The sequence below is a fragment of the Pistacia vera genome, unplaced genomic scaffold (genome assembly GCF_008641045.1).
Source record: "Pistacia vera cultivar Batoury unplaced genomic scaffold, PisVer_v2 Contig342, whole genome shotgun sequence".
NCBI lineage: Eukaryota > Viridiplantae > Streptophyta > Magnoliopsida > Sapindales > Anacardiaceae > Pistacia > Pistacia vera.
This window is the reverse complement of record NW_022196160.1, coordinates 1160314-1183354: the sequence shown is the minus strand read 5'-3', so window position 1 is coordinate 1183354 and position 23041 is coordinate 1160314. Positions and strand designations below refer to the sequence as shown.

General features: G+C 36.6%; 1 protein-coding gene and 1 long non-coding RNA gene across 3 annotated transcripts in view; both read right to left on the bottom strand.

Moving 5' to 3' along the window:
* LOC116138556 (twinkle homolog protein, chloroplastic/mitochondrial-like) overlaps nt 1-23041 on the bottom strand; it is a 46813-nt gene that overhangs the window by 20521 nt on the left and 3251 nt on the right. The window lies entirely within an intron of this gene.
* LOC116138558 lies at nt 3377-9922 on the bottom strand. The gene is made up of 4 exons (XR_004129311.1): nt 9759-9922; nt 9589-9674; nt 3982-4042; nt 3377-3613 (listed from the first exon to the last, which is right to left on the bottom strand). It is a non-coding gene; the product is annotated as an uncharacterized LOC116138558 (long non-coding RNA).

Below are 23041 nucleotides of genomic sequence, written 5' to 3'. Positions count from 1 at the left end.
ATTTCAGGTTTTCGATGAAGAATTTGTGTTGCAAAACACCACGAAAAATTCCAAGGAAAGTCATGAAATCTATTAGTAGTAATTTGCTGCATATCTTTACCGTAAATTTGGACTGAAAAACCATGAACGATAAACGCATTATTAATAAACTTATAATGATTTCTGATAATAATGGGCCTATACCTTGGGTCGAGGGCTAAATGGTTGGGTAAAACTTATCTTGAAAAACCGGCTTGTCAAAAAAGAGGTACCCAACTCCTTATAAACCACTTAATCCCTCCATTCCTTTCCAATGTGATCTCCTAACAATTTCAAATATCATTTTAGGTTTTGTAGTCTTTTTGCAATGAATTGGGCGCAGCCAACCCTTAAGCTTTGCAAGATATTTCAACAATGAAATGGGCACAACCAACCATTCCTTTGCCAAGATACTATGTTAAAAAGAGAAATGAAAGAAACGAAACCCTGTAATTCTTTGAATGTGTTTCATATGAGCTTTATGTACACTGCATTTTTGCTTGGTCTGGAACTTGTAGCTGATACAACTCCACATTTTCACTTACTTCCTTCAGAGCACCTTGACCCAGAAACGTTAGAACCTATGGCCACGGACCAAACACCGTAGTAAGAACATCTACAGGTCATCCTTTAAAAACGAAGCTTTTACAGATTTGAAAATAAAAGAAAAACGTTACTCTTAAATTTTTTCCAGTTATTTTAATCCCAGTCCTCTTATTCCAAGCCTTCGAAACAATGAGGACATTACAATTCATGGATGAATAAATAATATATAAGAGAAAGCAATGTCATTTTTTAACTATCATCAGCTCTATCATACCAGTTGGAGAAAGTGCAGAACAAAAGCCAGACGGCGAAGGCGTAGAATAGTGGACATAACCAAATACAATAAAACTACATTATTGCTTAATTCCAAAGGAAAACAGGAAAGCAAACGAAGAAAAGAGAATCAAAAACCTCAATTGCAACATTGAAGCAACAGAACTCATCTTTCTTGGGCCATTGGACACGCCAGCATCTAAAAACTGACAGACTAAATAAAGAGATACTACTTTTGGGGGAATATACAAACAGAATTCAGACTCTATACCTCCAACATGATGATTATCAGCAGACAAGGTATAATATTGTAGTAAAATTTCTGTTTATACTGTTATTACAAAAGATATTGCCTACATTAAGGTTTCACCGCGTCAAGATTTTGCACCATCAATTTGATAATTCACTGCTATCTTTACAATCCTAGATACCACCAATTAAAGCAAAAGCTATAAACTTTGGACTCCTGACAAGCAGGCTTCATCAAATTTTGGTCTTAATCACTGATTAGAGTCACAAGTTTCTGAAGCACATGAAAGGAGTTAATTTATAATTGAAACCTATGCTTTCCAAGATGGCGTGCTAGCTCTCCAGCCAAGGCTTGGCCGGGTATATCACCATCAGTTACCAGGATAATGCAAGAAACCTCAAGATTCATTTATACTTTTAAGAAATAAGATCAAGCAATGAAGAGAGGAAAACCAATAAAAATTTCCATATCAGGTCAAGCATGCATATGTAGTAAGTTTACCTTATCCAAGTGCTCTTTGCAGTTCATATATACCAATATCCAGTATCCTATGTTCCCAAACATGCACAAAAGATATTGTAAGCTAATATTAAAAAGTCATTGTCGAAATGCCAAGTTTGATATGAAAATTTAAAAAATAATGCATAAGAATCCAAAACAGGCAACACTAGATAAACAGTTTCTCTTTCATTATGAAAATCCAATCAAACCTTAGATGGGATGGAAGAACTATTTAACCCACCACTTACATTATGCAATATTTATTGGCAATGAACACATACTATAAAATATACATTAATTCATAGCGAAGTTAGAATAACTTAAATGGGCTACATATTAAATGGAATTAATTGCCTTTTACTTTAAATATTGAAGTCTTTTTTTTTTCCGTAAAATATTTTTCATGTAACCATATTCTTGAGCTATGTTATGCATACTAATATCCCACCTATTTGCCAATTAATTTTTTTTTTGAGTTGAATACATTTATGTAAATCATCATTAAGGGGTCAAAAATTTCCAAGTCTCAAACCAAACTTTTTCCTGTAGTGGTAATTCTTTCGCAGAAACCTTTCGTGGTGCTCCACAAGGAACACTTACACAATTTAGGAAACCAACTGCCTTGATTGCAAGCTTATGCATTTCACCTTCAACCTATGATCAGCAACAATAGACAAAATTCACTAGAGAAAGAAATTTGAATTACTGGGTAAAAGAAGCCAAAATATGATGTAATGATATTTACAATGATAATTTCAGCAGTTTCCTTCATTTCATCAAGTCCAAATGACCATTTCTCTGTGTCCCTCTTCTCCTGAAATGAAAGGAAAACCATCTCAAGCCTGATGCTTGGTACTTAAAACATTCCATTGCCTCAACATATGAAATTTTGACAAGTTATTCTTTTATTGTAACATTTGTGCTAAAACATAAACTAAACCAAAGGCCTGGTACCCAGAGGGGTATGGCCCTCCAAAATGTAAGTTTGAGTCAGTTCGAAACATTTGATCAACAAAATAATGAGGATATGAGAATATGTAATCACTTCATTCCAACTAAGGATCAATCTATCTAGGATTTGGCAGTCAGTTACCATGTAATCTTAATCACCACTCTGGAATTCCTTTTCTAAAAGCCAAAACACATTAATTAGAGCATTTTATGTGGCTGTGCTATATCCCACTTATATCTCTGTCATTCAATTGGTTTATCAAACTATATTTACCCATTCAACAATCCAAGGAAAGGATGAACACAAATACCTGCCAAAAAAATTTCTCCCCACAGGTTCAGTACTTGCAACCAATGACCACCCCATTTTGTCTAAAAGGGAAAGCTTTGACAGCCTGTTAACAAAAATTTTGGAAGTGGTTAAATTGCAAACTTCAAGATGAGGGCAAGATCCATCGTACATTTAAATATTTTTTTCAGAGATAATAGCGTCTGCCGTGTGCATAATTTGAGAATTAAAATTGTTAGGATACTCCATAATTGACAAGTCAAATAAGCTACCAAGACTTGCATCTATAAATATAAATTGCTAGATGTAACATATTACACTGACAAACTATAGGCAAAAACTCAACAGATTAATCAGAATCATGGGACCAAAGAAAAAATCTTTGCATTACATCAACAACTGCCAACGTCCACGAGCCAGTGGGAATAGAGAGGTGACTGAATGCAGTGAGGAGCAAGGTAAATTAACTCTTACAAACCTAGTTCATCAAATCCTACGTTATCATAAAGTGATATACAGTAACAGTTATAGATTTGGAAAAGTTGATCCCAAATGTGAATCCATTTTCATTTCAGAATGATACTTTTGAAGGAGTTTAAAAAGCTACAGCAACAAGTATCTATCTTGCCTACTAGTGGCAATCATTTTCTACACCTTGGCTGCTGATAATAGTATGCATCAATTTCATCAAATTAATCTCTAAAGTTGTATAATCCACTTATAGGGTACAATTCGGCATTCTCAATTACTTCATTCAGTACTTGTGGTCCGAGATACATAAGTACCTGTGAGCATCATATAAAAAATTGTTATTTGTTGAGGTAACGAGCTCAAACAAAATGTTGTAGCAAAATAACTCCAGATTACCAACTAATATAACAATGTCTACAATGAAACACAACCTTATGCATTGGCAACAACATGCATGCCTTTATCACTAATCCACTTGGTCTAGAATCATTTACAATCAATACCTGGGAAAAAAAATGCAGAAATTATGCAAACAGAAAGTAGCTTCCCTGCTTGGTAGACACATAAGCTACAAGCAAGACAGACAAACATATCTAAATTTTTTTTTTTAGTAAAAGAATAATACATTAGTTTTTAGACATATATGTATCTCACTTATAATATACAGACTTTGATATCTGACCTCATTTGCGTCTTTAAAATGATTAACCTCATAGCTCTTTGGCCACTTGACTCGCCAGCATCTGCCATAGATATTGTAGAGAAATATTTTCTTGTATATTCATAATGAAATGTACAATGAATTTATAGCAAAAACAAAAAACTAATCTAGGAAGTAAATTGTTACATTCCTATTATAATTCTATTTCCTATTCCTATTATAATTCTATTTCCTATATTACAATGAGAATAATTCTATTTCCTATATTACAAAGAGAATAATTCTATTTCCTATATTACAAAGAGAATAATTCTATTTCCTATTTTACATTTCAACACTCCCCCTCAAGCTGGAGCATATAAGTCATATGCACCAAACTTGTTACAAATAAAGTCAACACGAGAACCTTTGAGAGACTTAGGGGGTGTTTGTCTAAGCTTATGAAAATTAGCTTATAAGCAACAAGTGCTTATAAGCTAAAATTAGCTTATAAGTATTTGAAATTTTAAGCAATTACGTGTTTGGTTAAAATACTTATAAGTGCCTGATAAGTAGTTGACGTGTTTGGTAAAATGTGGCTTATAAGTACATTTTATTATAAAATAACTAAAAAATGTACTACATTAAATAAGGGTATACTATGGAATTTTAAAATTAAACAAGGATAATGTGGTAATATACTTGGTCAAACTAACTTATAAGCAGAGTGCTTATAAGCAAAAAAAAAAAAAAAGTACCTCCCCCCCAACTTATTTTTTTTGGCTTATAAGCTCAACTTATAAACTCAAAAAAGTTATAAACAAACAGGTCAGCTTAATTTTAGAGCTTATAAGCTAGTTTGACCAGCTTATAAGCTTAGACAAACACCCCCTTAGTGAGGATGTTTGCTAACTGGTCGTTGGAACTGACATAACTAGTTGCAATACACCCTGATAAAACTTTCTCTCGAATAAAGTGACAATCAATTTCTATGTGTTTAGTCCTCTCATGAAACACTGGATTTGAAGCAATATGAAGGGCAGCCTGATTATCACAGAGTAACTTCATTTGTGATACTTCGACAAATCTCAACTCTTGAATTAGTTGTTTTAACCAAACCAGCTCACCAGTGGCTAAGGCCATTGCACGATACTCTGCTTCAACACTTGACCTTGCAACAACCGCTTGTTTCTTACTTTTCCATGAAACTAGGTTTCCTCCAACAAGAACACAAAATCCTAAGGTAGAACATCTATCATATGGAGAACCTACCCAATCAGCATTTGAATATCCGACAATATGCGAATGGCCCTTATTTTCATACAGTAAGCCTCTACCTGGTGCTCTCTTGATATACCTTAAAATCCAGACAACTACATCCCAATGACTATCACATGGAGTTTGAAGGAACTGACTCACAACACTAACAGAAAAGGAAATATCCGGTCGTGTGATAGTAAGATAGTTAAGTTTTCCAACAAGTCTTCGATACCTTCTAGGATCAGTAAGAGGCTCCCTCTGTCTAGGTGAAAGTTTTAAATTAGGATCCATAGGAGAGTCTATTGGTCTGCAATCTGACATCCCTGTTTCCTCTAGAATATCCAATACATACTTCCTCTGAGAAATAACAATACCAGATTTAGACTGAGCGACTTCTATGCCAAGAAAATATATGAGTAGCCCTAAGTCTTTCGTCTGAAAGTGTTTGAACAAGTGTTGCTTCAACTGTCCAATGCCATCTTGATCACTTCCTGTAATAACAATATCATCGACATAGACAACCAGATAGATACACTGCCCTGATGATGTATGTCTATAGAAAACAGAGTGATCAGACTCACATCGAATCATACCAAACTCTTGGATAACTGTGCTAAATCGTCCAAACCAAGCACGAGGAGACTGTTTTAGACCATATAGAGAACGACGAAGTTTACATACCAAACCAGACTCCCCCTGAGCAACAAAACCAGGAGGTTGCTCCATATAAATATCTTCCTGAAGTTCACCATGAAGAAAAGCATTCTTAATATCCAATTGATGCATAGGCCAGTTCCGAATGGCAGCCATAGCAAAGAACAACCGGACGGAAGACATCTTAGCAACAGGAGAAAAAGTGTCAAAATAATCTGTCCCATAGATCTGAGTGTATCCCTTGGCCACCAAACGGGCTTTCAGCCGATCAACCTTACCATCTGGACCAACCTTTATAGTGTAAATCCATCGACAACCAACAGTCGAATGGCCCGGAGGTAAGGAAACTAACTCCCAAGTATGATTATGATGCAAAGCAGACATTTCTTCAACCATTGCCTGACGCCACCCGGGGTGAGAAAGTGCCTCATGAACATTGCAAGGAACAGAAACAGAAGAAAGGGTGGAGACAAAGGCATAATATGAAGGATATAAACGATGATAACTCAAAAAATTGTAGATGGGATGAGGGTTGCATGTAGACCGCATACCTTTACGAATAGCAATGGGAAACTGATCAGCTGGAGACAGGACCGTGGCATTGGAGGAATCGGGCACAGGACCTGCAGTGACAGGGATCTCAGGAACGGCAGCGGGAACATCAGGATCACCTGTAAAAGGAACAAGACTATTGTCGACAGGAAGAGTGGTATTAGTAGTAGACTGAGGTATCGAAACAGACGAAGGTGGGAAAGCAACGTATGGAATTGGTAGAACATCCACTACCGGATCAGACTCCACTGGAGGATGAGGAAAAAATGGAGAAGACTCAAAGAACGTAACATCAGCAGAGATGAAGTAGCGATGTGTGGCAGGAGAATAACACTTGTAGCCCTTCTGAAGACGTGAATACCCTAAGAAAATACATTTCATAGACTTGGCTGACAGTTTATCCTGACCAGGAGGGAAAATGTGAACAAAACAGGTGCTCCCAAAGACACGCGGGGGAAGAGAAAATAATGGACTATCAGGGAATAATATGGAGTGTGGAACCTGGTCTTGTAAGACAGAAGAAGGCATGTGGTTTATTAAGTAACAGGCGGTTAGAACCGCGTCAGCCCAAAACCGGAAAGGGACGTGGCTATGTAAAAGAAGAGTGCGAGCAGTTTCAATGAGGTGTCTATTTTTACGCTCAGCAATGCCATTCTGTTGGGGACTATAAACACAAGAAGACTGATGAAGAATTCCCTGAGATGTCATGAATTTAGTAAAGGAATCAGAGAAATATTCACGAGCATTATCACTTCGTAATATACGAATGGTAGTATTATGTTGAGTCTTAATTTCAGCACAAAATGATGAAAATATGGAAAATAATTCAGAACGAGAGCGCATAAGAAATAACCAAGTGCAACGGGAATAGTCATCAATAAATGTAACAAAATATTTAAATCCCAAAGTAGAGTTAACACGACAAGGACCCCACACATCTGAATGCACTAACTCAAAGGGGGACGCAGCCCTTTTATTGGCACGCTTTGGAAAAGAACTATGAGTATGCTTTCCAAGCTGACACGACTCACAACTCAAGGATGATAATGTAGATAGACCTGAGATCATTTTTCGAAGTTTGGAAAGACTAGGATGGCCCAAACGATTATGAAGGAGATCCGGAGACTCGGAGACAATGCATGCTATAGATGGGATATAGAGATATTAGAGACCCTGTGACTCACATCCTGTGCCAATCATCCGTCCCGTGTCGCGATCCTGTATAACAACAGAGTCAGTATCAAAATGAATAGAGCAATTTAAGGAGCGGGTAAGTTTACTAACAGACACGAGATTAAATGGACATTTGGGAATATAAAACACAGAGTCTAATGCTAAGGAGGGGAGGGGTTTTGCACATCCAATAGCTTGAACATCGACTTTAGACCCATTGGCTAAAGTAACAGGAGGTAAAGATACAGTATTTGTAATCTGAGTAAGTAAACGAGGGTTACCAGAAATATGATCCGAGGCACTTGAATTTAGGACCCAAGGTCCTAGAGCGGAAGACTGAGAAAGGCAAGTAACTGAATTACTCGTTTGAGCGACGGAGGCAATAGATGAAGAAGACTGCTTATGGGTCTGATACTGTAAGTATTCATCATAATCAGTACCAATGAGAGTTAAGGAGGGCTGAGTTAGCACTGTAGAGGACTCGGAATGAAGATCAGAGTGATCAGCCTGAGCAATATTAGCAGCTCGGGTAGGTCGACCATGTAACTTAAAACATTTCTCTTTGGTATGCCCCCACCGATGACAGTAACTACACTTGGGCCGATTTCCTTTGCCACTTCGATCGTCCTGTTCTCGAAAAGTGTGGGACTGAGAAACAAGGACCGAAGAGTCACCTGGGGAATGCACAGTAGTAGGGGAGGAAACCCGAAGTAATCTGGCAAACACTTCATCAAGGGAAGGCACGGTGGATCCAGAAAGAATTTGATCTTGAACAAGTGTAAGATCTGGACCGAGAGCTACAAGTGTCAGGACCATAAAGAACTTGTCCCGTTGAGCCAAATCTTCTGCCGTAGATTTACCAGCTGGTGACAGCCGATTGAATTCTGTCTTAAGGGAAGCCATCTTACCAAGGAAGTCCGACATATGCATATCCTGTTGTTTGAGATGAACTAGGTTGGACACAATAGAATATAAACGTTGAATGTCATTTGTATAGAGAAGTTTAGCCTGACTCCAAATATCAACACAAGAGCGGTAAGATTTATAAATAGGGTGAAGGAGGGGGGGGGGGGGGGGGGGGTGTCAATAGTTTGCCATAACATACTACACAGCATAGCATAGCATAAATTTTAGTCCAGGAAGACTTATCTGACGTAATATCGGCAGCTTTAGTGGTCAAGTGATCCTCCAAACCTTGACCCATACACCATAATTCGACAGAGGCAGCCCATGATGAATAATTAGCAGTCCCAATTAATCGATCAGTGGTGATGGGAGGGAGAGATACAAAAGAAAAAACACTTGGATGCGAAGGAGAGGCTGTTTTTGAAGAATCCATGAAGTCTTGAAACTGACAGAAACTTACGCTTGCCAGAAAACTGAACACTCACCGGAAAAACAGTACACTCGCTAGAAAACAGATCTGAGCAGAAGCTGACGGAAACACCTTGAAGGGGTTTGCCGGCGAGGTGGAGAGGAACAAGATGCCGGTGGCGGTGAGAACTCATGCTCGTCGGAAAAACAGATCGACGCGTGAGGGCACGTGCAGCGGCGGCCGACGACGAAACCACTTGGGTTAGGATGACGAGGAGAAGACGATCAGTCCAGTGTGATTGGACCAGATTCTGATCATTGCCGGAGAGAAGTAGCCGAAAAAAAAAATCTGAGAAAGAGAGAAATTTTTTTGAAATTTCAGATACCAAGCTTTGATACCATGTGGAGAAATATTTTCTTGTATATTCATAATGAAATGTACAATGAATTTATAGCAAAAACAAAAAACTAATCTAAGAAGTAAATTGTTACATTCCTATTATAAATCTATTTCCTATTCCTATTATAATTCTATTTCCTATATTACAACGAGAATAATTCTATTTCCTATATTACAAAGAGAATAATTATATTTCCTATTTTACATTTCAACAATATAAATAACTGATTAGAAGATTGCCTAAAGAGAGAATAATGGTACACAAAATCATCAGTGCATCTTGACTAGATATAGACTTTTCTTTTCCAAGGCGGCGTGCAAGTTCTTCAGCTAAGGCTTGACCAGGCAGATCCCCATCAGTGGCTAGTATAATGCGTGATGCCTGTCAATACCAACATCTTTAAAACCAATGCCTTTATATGTTTATATTAGCCACAACTGAAAGTAATAAGCCTATCATACCAACCTTTTTAAGGTACTCTTTGCAGTTCCACAGATACTGATACTTAGTGTCCTAGCTTTACAAAATACACAGAAGGTGCATTAGATCCAGAATTTTTAGCAAGTGCACAGAAAACACATGTTCTCAAATGATGAGAGAGAATCTCTATTTGTGCTCCAATTTTTTGCCTTCAGAAATATAGTATATATGACCTTCTCAATCACAAAAGATCAAATGCAGCAAAGTGAAGCTTAAATAAAGCAACCACCACTTAAGGGGAAAAGGTTACAGTCAGACCATGTATTAGATAAACCTATTATCTANGACATGAGGCTCATCCCTTTTCTCCTCCAACTGAGTCTCAAAGACAACCATCTTGTCTTGTTGTACTACTGGCTCGGTACCGCCCTCATCCCGCTCAGCTCCTTCATCTAGATCTGCCAAGAAGGACTTGCACATCTCGATTTCCTCATCAGGATCCCATTCGTCCAACTTGCCTGCCTTGAAATCCTCTATTAGCTTAGCTCGGGTCTTGAATATAGCTTCAGTAGCTATAGACTCTAGCCTCTTCAGCAAGGCAGCTTTCTCAGCTTCCCACTCATTCTAATTGGATTCCTATTCGGCTCGGGCATGCTGTAATTGGGACTTGACCTCCGCTCAACTCTCGCGTAGCTTTTTCTCCTTTTCTTCTACCTTAACCAACTGGTTTCTCAACTGAGAGTTTATGTTGCACAAAGCTTGGTTCTGCCTCTTTTGAGCAGACACCAACTTTTTCAAGTGCATCCCCCAGGCAACTACCTATAGTCAAGGATGCCAATTCTAGTAAGCTACATGAAACTTAAGGAGAAAATACCAAAGCAAAAGGAATAACAAATACCTGAAACAAACGAGTGGAAATCTAGTCGGCTGCCTAAGGGACACCAATCTCACTCAGTCAGCGTTCATCTTCCGATAGCAACAATGAATCCATCACCTTGCTCACAAAGGACATGCCATTGTAAGCTAAGGCAGTTGAAGGAATGACTATCTTCAACGTCTCCTCATCATCAAGAATCACAAACCTCTAAGATAACTCCACCTTTTGAGTAGACAGTGGAGAAAAGCCAGACAAGACCGTCTTAATAGTAGTTGACTCGCCTGCGACCGACTTTGGCTGTTTCCTTTTCTTCCCTTTCTCGATTCGGTGTTTCTCTCGAAGCTCTTTAGCGCTCGGCACTTGAAAAGTTCCTTTCATTCTCCCCTCTACAAGAGAGAATTCTTCGAAAGTTAGAGGATGGAAAGAAGACTCACCAAAGATAAGGAAATTGCAGTACTGAACCAATAAGGAGTATAGCAATAGCCCCAAAGGTGGAAACGAGATACCTCGTTGGATATCTGGAACATGGTTCCGCAAGTGGTTTTGTCTTAGGTTTGACTTTTTCAACACACGGTGGTAATCTCTATCTTTCTTAGGGAGCTCGAGTATGGCTTGCCTCTTCTCCTCAGCAAGCAACCTTGAAAATGTCTAGTTGTACGACAAATTTGCTAAAGAAAAAGCAATGAGATTCAGTACACTAACAAATACCAAAAACTCTAAGAGTACTCACCCATTGCCTTCCAAAAGAAAGGGATCTCGTCCGCTCCACTCTCCCCAAAGACCAACTCTTCCTTCATAAAGCAGTATGCGTCCTTCCACCCCTTATTGTAAGTCTTGAGCCCCGACACCAAGTGGTTGTAGCAGTGTTGCAACATAAAGAGATATCAACCATTCTCTTTGTCATGCTTTTTCAAGTAGTAAGAGTAAAGTAGATCCATGGCTCCAAACTCTATGAGAAGTCGTATACACAAACACTTTAATGCCATAAGCAATCTCCATATGTTCGGCATTAACTAGTTAGGGGCAATGAGGTAATGGTTTAGCACCTCAAGAACCAACCTTGGGATGGGAAATCGCATACCATCAATTAGTGTCTACTCATAGATGCTAACTTATCCCAACACGGCCCAATGTACCCTCTCATAACTAGTTGGGACTCGAATGTCTACCGACTCAGGGATCTTATAGAGATATCTAAATTTTGGTACCTCACCATGAGTCAAGCGTGATGGTGGGTTGTCAACTAGCATTCCACCTTTAGGACGACTCTACTCATCCCTATTGCCACCACTTATGGATGGCGTTCCACTTCCCCTATTGACATGTTCCGGTTCAAGTTCATTCTCACCCTCAGGCTCATCACTTGAGAGCCTCCGTTGCTTGAGCAATAATCACTTGGCTCGGCACTCGTTCCTATAGATGGGCTAGTGATAGGTTACTCTTGCAGCAAATGGGCGGTGGTTGGTTTATTATAGGTTAGAGATAGAGATAAAACCCTAGTTTTAATTGTGTCGTCCTATAGATGGGCTAAATCATACCGACCCTAGGCTTTGGGCCTCAATTATAGTATAATATATCCCAATCCTACAAATATTGCTGTGATTTCTTTTTATTATTGTTGTTTATGTATCCAGCATTAGGTTTTAGTCATATAAGTCTATGAGTTTTGTATATATCAATAGGTTCAAAAAGTGACTTTAAAAGAACCTTATTCTTCTTGAAAACAAATTTGTCTCCAATTTTTTTTTTTTTCTTTTTGTGTGAATGAATACACTTAAATCAGTACAAGATATAGTAATTTATAACATTGCATGTAAGAACTAAAATTTCTTCACATATTTATAGTTGGTGAAAAACTTTGTGATATATGAAGAATTCATCATTGTGACAATGTGTTCATGCATGATTGTGTCTAAAAGAATNAGAAGAAGAGAAGAAGATGCAGAGGTAGAGATGCGTTAATGGCGGGAGGAAGAAGAAGGTGTTTGGGTTTGTTTGCAACAATTTCGGGTTTGTGGGAATATAGTATAATTTTGAAAAGATTACATAATACTTCTTTAATCATAATTAAGCACTAATCAAGTTTAATTACCCTTAATCAATAATATGACTATTTAGTTAAAACTTTAAAACTTGATAGCTTTTTAATTAAATTCAAACTTGAGAGGTTGTTTTAATAAACTGCCCTTTGAAGCTAAGTGAAGGCGGAAGACAAAGAAGGTAACCGTGTGTTCTTTTCAAGAACAATAGTGCTACTCACAGTTCCATCTCACAGTTCCATTTCAAATGACATTTGAACTTGAATTCAAAAATGAAAAAAAAAAATTATTATTGAATTAAGTGTACCCGTAAATTTTATTGATAAATATAGAATTGATAAATTAATCAAAATTTTATTTTGTCAAATTTATATATATATATATAATAAAAGAAAGAGAATAAATTGGGGGCAAAGAAAAAGGAAAACGTAAGCAAACACGTTTTATGCGATTTTCTAAGAATCTAAGGATAAAAAATAAAACATAAAATTTGTAAACGAACGGGCCTTATAAAATTTGTGTTTTTTATTTTCTCTTTTCTTTAGAGAATACATAATATGATTTAAAAATGTTAAAAATGAAAAATGTTCGGCATGTATGTGTGAAAACATTATTTAAAAATACGAAAAGTAAAAATATATTCAGCATGTTTATATGAAAATCCAAAAAAAAAAAAAAAATACCTACACAGTCGATAAAACATCTTTAAATTACTACTTATTTTATTTGTCCAGAAGAACGTATCTTAAATATGCTAATACTTACTTCCCAATCATAATTCTGTGTCCAAAATTTTAATTTGAAAAAAAAAAAAAAAAAGTATTTGATGAGAGAGAAGAAAATATAAAAGAAGAATAAGATTATATTAATTGTTTATTATATAAATGAGATAGGTTCACGTGCTTTCCCTCCCCTTGTTTTTCTCTTAGGTGTGTTTGGTTGGAAGTTATCTCCCATTACTATGAGATAATGTCACCTCATATTATTAGATTATCATGTTTGTAGGGGTATTCGGTTTTCAGGTACCCTACATTTTTTTAAGGAACCGAAACCAGAACCGAAGGTTCCTTGAAATTTAGAATCGGAATCGACAGTTCCGGTTCCTAGGTACCCAGAACCGAAACCTGTAACAATAGTTTCGATTCCGGTTCTAGGTACCCTGTAAAATTACATGACCCCTCAAAAGTTTTTAAAATGGCAAAAAAAAAAAAAACTTATGAAGACCCCCCCACTTGGAACTAGTTAACAAAAATAAACTTACAAATTATAAATTCAAAATTAAAAACTCCATTACTTTGTAAAGATAGATTCTCAAAAATTAAATCAACTTACTTTAAATGTTATGAAATATAAATATAAATGTATTACTTTTTCTACAAAAGTTTTTATTAATCCCCTACTCTTTAATTTTATTTTATATTACTCTCGGTTCCCAGTTTCGGTTCCTAATTATAAAAATCGGAACCGAAACCGCACAGTAACGATTCCAAAAAATTTATAATCGGAACCTACCCGTTGACGGCCGGTTCTGGGTAAGAACCGGAACCAAACCCAGGATACCCGCCGGTTCCGGTTCTAATCGGTTTTTTTGAACACCCTTACATATTTGGTTGTTAAGTGATATAAGATTTCGATAATCTTCCAAAACAAGTAGTAATTACCTTTGGTAATATAAGTGGTAATCTAATTACCTCAATTTTTTTTAGGTATTTGAAGATTATTTGGCAATGTAAATTTTGTTACAATTTTAATCCTTATTGATAAAAATTTTGGACAATAATACCCTTAATTTAAAATTAATTTACAAGAACCTATCATCACAATTTTACCTCTAATTAATTAAGTTTTTTAAACAGTAATGTCCTTGTATTTAGAACAAATTGCAAGTCACTTAAAACAAATTGCAGGTCACCTAAGACCACCACCGCTCGCTAGCAACCATCGCCCACCGTCAACAGTCATCACTGCCATCAAAGGCCACCACCAAACGATGAGGCCATAACGATGCACAATTGGCTGGATCTAGTCGGTCATGTGCCGATCTGGCTAGAAACGGTCAAATCCACCATGGATTTAGCTAGAAACGGCCAAATTTATGGCCATAGATCTGGCCGAGGTCAACGGCCAGATTCTGGTTGTAGATTTGGCCAGAAACGGTCATATCGGTAAAAGATTGCCAAATCCAGTCAATTGCACCATTCCGACGACTGTCGGCAGTGGCTTAGGGTGGATGGGGGTGATTTTATCAGAAATTAAACTTTTATGTAACTGGGAAGTTTTGGCAAAAGCTCAAATATAGAGGGTTAAATGAAATGATTCAAAAAATATTATATTAATATTTAAAAACATGAGGTAATTTAGTAATCTATATAATATACCTACCAATTTATTCCTCCAGACCAAACATATCAATATAACATACTCACCAATTTATTCCAATCTAATTAGACTTGGGAAAACGGGTGGGTACGGGCCAAAACGAACTTATTTTATATGGGTCACATATTTTGGACCTGCACCCTACCATATGTAGGTACGGGTCGATCGGTGGGTACCCATTTTTCTCACTCTAATTTTCAAATTTTGCAGTTACACCCCCACAATTTCTATTGTTTTCATTTTTCACAGTTAGATACGAGTCATCAGCTCACTCCGTTTAGTTCCCAATTATGGAAAGGTTTGACTCCAGTTTAACCTTCAAATTTTTGGAGGGTTGTGTTATATAGAAAGCTTGCAGATTTCTTAAATCAGGACCGTTGAATCACCTAAACAGGAGCATTACACGAATTACGAACTTAATCGAACGGTTAGGGATGCATCAGGGAGTTGGATTGACCGTTTTTTTTTTTTTTTTTTCAAAAAAGGCTGACAACCTTTGTTTTGTATGTTAATTTAATGTGTTTGTTGTACTTGATTTCATTGCTTCGCCATAGCTGTTTTCTTCAAGGTGATGATAGCACAAGAATTTTGACCTTGGATTACGTCTAATTGCTCCAAGTCACTTCTTCTTAGGAAGATGAAAGTAATATTTTTATTTCTTCCTTTTGTTATTTTAAAAGTATTTTATGTCTCTATAAACAGATCCTACGAGATTTTATAAGAGATTTACAGATCGAGGCGGGGGGTGATATTGTCAAAATATATACTATTCAATGTACACAGAAATTGGAATAAAAGAAATTGTAATGCAAGGTTTTATTGATGCAATGATGATCGCGTGATTAGCATATGCGATAGTTGAAGATTGAGGGCCTACCGTCTGATTCATATATTGAAACAGTAAGAAATGAGTGAGCGTCAGGTTGGCAAAGGAAAGAATATACTTGGTAACCAAATATTGATCATTGAAGAATTGTAGGTTTTAGGTAAAGCATTGTTGCTGGCTGGCTTTGCGTTTTTTTGAAATGGGATATTTTTTTTTGTTTCAAAATACGGGTACTCATAGGTATACCTAGACTTGGGCATTTGGGACCAGTCCTAAAAAATCAGCTCAAAAAACCAATCTAATGACCGGTCCTCACAAGGATCGATCCTACGAGGCCTGGTCCCAAACTCGAACTAGGCCCATGAAGGAGGGACCAGTCCCTAGATTGGGCCCTCTTCTAAGGTCCAAGCCTAGGACAATCCAAGGCCCGGGCCCAAACCCTCTTGTAGTTTTTCAAAAAAGTCCTCTAAAAAATATCCAAAAACCCCCTATAATTTAAAATTGACAAAAATATTAAGGGTTAAATTGATCTTTTACAAAATTTACTAATCTTCAGGTGTGCAAAAAATTTTCCAAGACCCTAAAAAATACATAAACCCCCCAACATAATTTTTTTAACCCCAATATATAAAAAAGTTGGGGGGTGGAACAGAATTTTCCAGGCCCCGATCTGGGCCATGAAATTTCTCATGGGCCTGGGACATGAGTGACTAGTCCCAAATGGGACCAGTCCCAAATGGGCCTCGACTCGGACTTGGTTGGGACCAGTCCTTGCCCAGGTCTAGGTATACTTGGCCCAACAGTTTTAAAAATGGGTAGGGTTGGGTACGGGTCATATGAAAACGAGTCCTAAAATGCCTATCCATACCTGTTTTCAAAACAGGTGCCTGCGGGTATAGACCCATTTTGCCAGGTCTAAATGTAACCAAACACATTTTCCTAAACATTCCTAGTAATTTTCAAGATGTGTTTGGTTCAGAAAATGTTGTATTAATGGAAATATAGATTACCATGAAGATTATTGGGAATGTTTAGGGAAATGTGTTTGGTTGGTTGAAATAAATTAATGGGTATGTTATATAAATTACAAAAGTGCCCTCCTTTTTAAATATTAATATATTATTATTTTTTGAATAATTTCTTTTAACCCCCTACATTTCAGATTTAGCTAAAACACTTCAGCAACAAAAAAGTTTAAAACTTAACAAAAAACACCCCCACCTACCCCAATCCACTTCTAGTGATGATAGTGGAGATCTGGCCGTGAAACAACAACCGTTTCACTGTCAAATATCTGGCCTTTCACGGCCACATCTTTGGCCATGAAACGACCATAAATCAGGCCGTGAAAGGCCAAATATGGCTATTTTTGGCCATGGATTTGCCAGAAACGACCTTAGCGACGCACAGCCGGCTAGATCCAACCGGTCATGTGCCATTCTATCACTGGCAATTGGTGGTGGTGCCCAGATCCGGCCACCACCCTTGGGTAATTTTTTTTAATTTCAAGGGTATTTATGTCCTAAAAACTTTGTATATAAGGATAAAATAGTCAATTAGTATTTTTGTAAATTGTTTTTAAAACAAGGGCATTATTGTCTTAAAATTTTATTAATAAGGGGTAAAATTGTAACAAAAATAAGATTACTAAGTAATCTTAAAATACTTAAGAAAATTAAAGTAATCAGATTACCTCTTATATTACCAATAGTAACTACTATTGGTTTTAGAAGATTATCAAAATCTTATGTTACTTGACAATCAGACGTGGTAATCAAATAATATGAGATGACATTACCTCAGTAATCCCTTATTACCCCCAACCAAACACACTCTCAAGGTAATCTATCTTTCCATTAATATAACATTCCCAATAATACAACATTCCATAAACCAAACACACTCTTATATCATTAAGATATGTTAAACCAACGTATCTTTCATCAATTCTCATAGACCGGGGTTTGTTCATTTTCTAAGACAACTTAATATTTAAATTCATCTATTTTGTTCAAAAAATATTAAAATACTCTTTTTAGAGGTTATATTTGATATTTCAAAGGCATTTTTGAATTATAAGAATTTTTTTTTAATGATTTTGTACTGTTTGATATTTTTAAGATGTTTTCTGCTGATAATTTTTAGGAAAAATTAATATTTTTTAAACAAAGTGAATGACTTTATTTGTAAGGGATGGTATAGGAGGAAAGATAAACACTAAGAAAATGAATAAATAAAAGGGGTTTTATTTTTAAGGTTTGAAGTATATTACACTACTATGAGATACAAACAATTTAGTCCAGTCAGGTTAGTTTTTTCAATAAAAAAGTTTATAACACCCTTCTTGTTTTATTCACATATTGTTAGGAATGAATCAAATATAAAAAAAATAAAAAGTTTGGATTTTTAAATTTTTTATATTGTTCACTAGAGTTTTAGTTTTAATATCTTTTGTATTTATAATTGTGATGAGCAATACTTAGATGATATTTTCATAAATGTGAAATTAAGCAAGTTTTATAATATACTAAAAGTGGTCCATATTATATTTAGATAACAATAAAACTAGGGACACCGAAAAACTTGCACCGAAATTGTGTACCGGCCTACGTGTAACATGCCTCTGATTTTTTTAACAATTTTTTTTCTAGTGAACGGCCGTCCATCAAATTTGGACGGCCGTTCACTCACATGGACGCCCGTCCATAAGTAAAATGAAATAATTTTTTTTTATAAAAATTAGGGACGGCCGTTCATCCGTTATAGACGGCCGTCCCTTCATTTTGGACGGGCGTCCGCAAATAAGGGACGCCCGTCCTTAATCAAAATATGAAAATAAAAATAAAAAAAATTTGGGGACGACCGTCCATAAATTTTGGACGACCATCCCTTACGTTTGGACGGGCCTCCGTAAGTCCATTATGTATGGACGGCTGTCCATAATGATTGGACGGCCGTCCTTTAGTTTTTATTAACTGTTCTTCCCTCTGAGCTGGAACAACGATTCCGCAAACTTAAATCCTTTCCTGCAACTAATGCTAAAGCTGAATCCTCCGAGGAGAAGTCTCTTCAGCGTTCTAAGAGCGAGTACGACTCACGGGGAGAGTGTGAGCAGGAGCAGAGCCGAGATGGGAGGCTGGGTTTGGAGAAAAAATCTGAGCTTGGTTACGATTCTTTAACGGAAAATGAGATTTTCTCGGACTCCAAACAAAATCCTGATGGGAAATATCTTAAGGAAAAATCCAAACGAGGGTCATCGAAATCGTTTTCTTCTCCATTGAGTTGTGTAAATTCATCACGGGGTTTGCCTTCCCCAACTCGAAAGAGCCATGGATTTGAGTTGCAGAAGGTTACTGTTATTAGTCGTCCTTGCGTTCACTCTTTCAAGGAAAGGGTATTCACAGCCTCTTGTTCCTGCCATCATTACTTTTGGTGATTCTGCAGTTGATGTTGGTAACAACAACTATATTTCAACTCTTTTCAAGGCCAATTACCCACCTTATGGAAAAGACTTCGTCAATCATCAACCCACTGGTATCAGTATCATGGTATCAGTATCCATGGCTTTTTCCTGCTAGATGGCTTTTTGTCGAGTTTTATGCCTATGATGGCTATGATTACTCTTCTTCTTTCCTTTCTGAACATTATCTTCTTTTCCCTCAACATTCTTCTCTGAACCTTTGTGTCTTCTCTCTTTACCATGACTTCTGTGGTGTTTGCTTCTTCTTGAGCTAGTATTGCCTTGACCAGGCATCTCCTCACCACCAATATTCTCTGATTCTAGAGGAAGATCAATATTCTTCTCCTTCCCTTTTCTCCTGCTAGATGGTTTATCAGACTGGTTAGTTAGTGATGAAGCAGGTACAACTTCATTACCTAAAAGAACATCCCGCACTGCACTTTCTCTACGTGGTAGCAGTATCCATGTTTAAAACTTTTTTTTTTTTTTTAAAGTATGGACGGGAATGGACGCCCGTCCAAACATAAGGGACGACCGTCCAAAATTTATGGACGACCGTCCCAAATATTTATAAAAAATTTTTATTGTATTTTATTTATGGACAGACGTACTTTAAATAGGGACGTCCGTCCCTTGTATATGGACGCCCATCTATATAATATTTTTTTTTTTTTTTAAAGTATGGACGGGAATGGACGCCCGTCCAATCGTAAGGGACGGCCGTCCACCCCAAAGATTTTTTTTTTTTTTTTCATATTTTGGTTAAGGACGGGCGCCCGCATAACAGATGGGCGACCGTCCCAAATGTTTATAAAATTTTTTTATTGTATTTTATTTATGGACAGACGTCCTTTAAATGGGGACGTCCGTCCCTTGTATATGGACGCCCGTCTATATAATATGGACGGGCGTCTATATGAGTGAACGACCATCCAAATTTGATGGACGGCCGTTCACTAGAAAAAAATTGTTAAAAAAATCAGAGTTGTTACATGTAGGCCAGTACACAATTTCGGTGCAAGTATTTTGGTGTCTGTAGCTTTATTGATTTAGATAACAATCATTACTTCTGTGAAAAATTAACATTTGTTGGAAGTGTATCGTATACTTTTATTTTTTATATATTTTATTAATTTCTATTAATATGTGAATAAAATAACAAGGGCATTATAGATATTTTAAAAAGTTTCACTTTACTGTAAGTAAATATGCTCTAAACTTATGAACAAAAGTGTAAAAATAAAAGAGTAAACTAACAGGGCCCTGGATTTTTGCGAGGTTTCTAGCAATGTTCTGAAAACTAGACCTGTCTGACTGTCGATCGGTGTCCTCTCCGATTTGAATTTCCAATTTTACTGTTCACACAAATCCCTATTCTTACAATCGACGAACGAGAGGCTACCAAGTGCTAGGGTTAGAGGGCTTTTTTAGAGGGGAGGCCGTGGTTTTGGGGGTGGTGTCGGATTAAATTTTGGTCGTCAGAATTTGGTCGGAAAAATCAACCCAATACGCGAGTCACAGCTAGTGAACTGGGGGCTACCAAGTGCCAGGGTTAGATCAATTTTGTAGAGTGGAGGTTGGTGGTTTAGGTGGTAGTGTTTGATTGAATTTTTTATGTTGAAATTAGCTGAATTTTTTTTGGAAAAATGAACCCAATTGTAGTGGTGTTCGCGAGTCATAGCCGACGAACAAGGTGCTACCAAGTTCTGAGGTTACTAGAGGATGATGGTTCAGGTGGTGATGTCAGATTGAGTTTTGGCTGTCAAAATCAGCTGAAATTTGGTTAGAAAAGTCAAAACCCAAAAAATTGTAGGGTTGTATTTGCTATATTTCAAACCTATAGGGATTGAAAAGTTTTTGAGAGTGTTTTTGCAAGATTTTAAACTTTTTAGACCACCGGAAACTGCTAGTTTAACCGGTCAGACCGGTAAAACCATTGGTTTACTAGCTTTGAATTCCCCTTTTGTCTCGTTTTGTCTATTAAAGAGAGGAGAAAGCGAGATGTCACATAGTTTTGGGTTTGGGTAATCAGATCTCGGTTGGCCCAAATAGAAAAATGCTATCCTTGCTCACTCCCTTACTCACTTTCTCTTACTCACTTTTGTTAAAATGACATATGGTACCCGTACTATACTGTATATTTATAAAAGTAAGAGAAAGTGAGTAAGGGAGTGGGTAAGGGTAGCATTACTCGCCCAAATATAAGTCCATATAATTTTTTTTTCTTTTTATTAAAAGGGGAAATAATCTTTAGGCTTCGTTTATATATATTTTTTGCTTTGATTATTTAACCAAATTAACCTTAAATAAAATTGAGTAATACTACACTTACAAAGACATTTTACAAAGATCTTCATACAAAGTAATGTGACAAAAAATGAGTGGAAAAGTGAATTTAATGAGCTTGACTTTTTGTTTTACTCTTCCATTCATTTTTTGTCACCTCACTTTGTATAAAAATCTTTGTAAGATTTATTTGTAAGTATAATATCATTGAATAAAATTATCAAAAAACACTTGTTGAAGAAACAGTTAGTTCACTCCATTTATTACATTTTTATTGTTTACCGATCATTTTTGTGTTTGATTTGTTACATCTGAGACCGAGATGAAGAATTTGTATTTTCTTTATCGAAACTGAAACATTGTTATTTTGTTGTGTTCACTACAATGATTGATACAAACTTTCTTTTTTGTTTTGTCATTTCGATTATTGATCCATGATAATCAGGGACAACCGATGACTATTATGTCAAAAAAATATGGAAAACCTTCAAGTAACTTCATGGCGAAGAAATCTTTCTATATGTGAAAGTCGAGGAAAAAAAGTTTGCCATCTGTTTGTTTGATGACAAGACTGGCATCATCAGTTATCTTCTATTGATTCAAGAAAAAGTTCATAAACAAGCTATTTGAAAGAAAAAAAATGAAAGAAAAAAAAAGTTTCATATGAGCTTTATGTACACTCCATTGCTCGGTCTGGAACTTGTAGCTGGTACAACTCCGCATTTTCAATTACTTCCTTCAGAGCATCTCGACCCAAAAACTTGGGAAATTAATACATTTGTATAAATCATCATCACAGGCTCCAAAATTTCCAAGTCTCGAACCAAACCTTTTCCTGTGGTGGTAATTCTCTGGCAGAAACCTTTTGTGGTGCTCCACAAGGAACACTTACACAATTTAGGAAGCCAGCTTCCTCCATCGCAAGCTTATCCATTGCACCTTCAACCTATGATCAGCATCAAATCATAAAAATCAGTAGAGAAAGAGATTTAAATTACTCAGTAAAGAAGCCGAAGTATGATTTGGCGGTATTTACAATGATGATTTCAGCAGCTTCCTTTATATCATCAAGTCCAAATAACCATTTCTCTGTGCTCTTCTCCTGAAATGAAAGCAACAATCCAACAAGAAAATCAGCAATGCAGCTACACTTGATTTTAGATTGACAAAACAGGAATGACAGGCACTGAAACTGCACTTTTATGTACTATGAAAAATTCACTATCACCACACAACAAATGAAAGAAATTGTCTCCTTAAGCATAGGAATAAAGAACTTAAACTGAAACCATAGGCAAGAACTGGACATGTAAAATGGGCTGTGCCGACCTATTTTTTCCATATTACTATTCTTACTGGAACTAGGAGTGATCTTAGGATATTGTTTGTGGATAATTCACAGTGCAGTGAGAGAATCAATCAATCTAGGACTTGGGAGTCAGTTACCATGTGATCTTAATC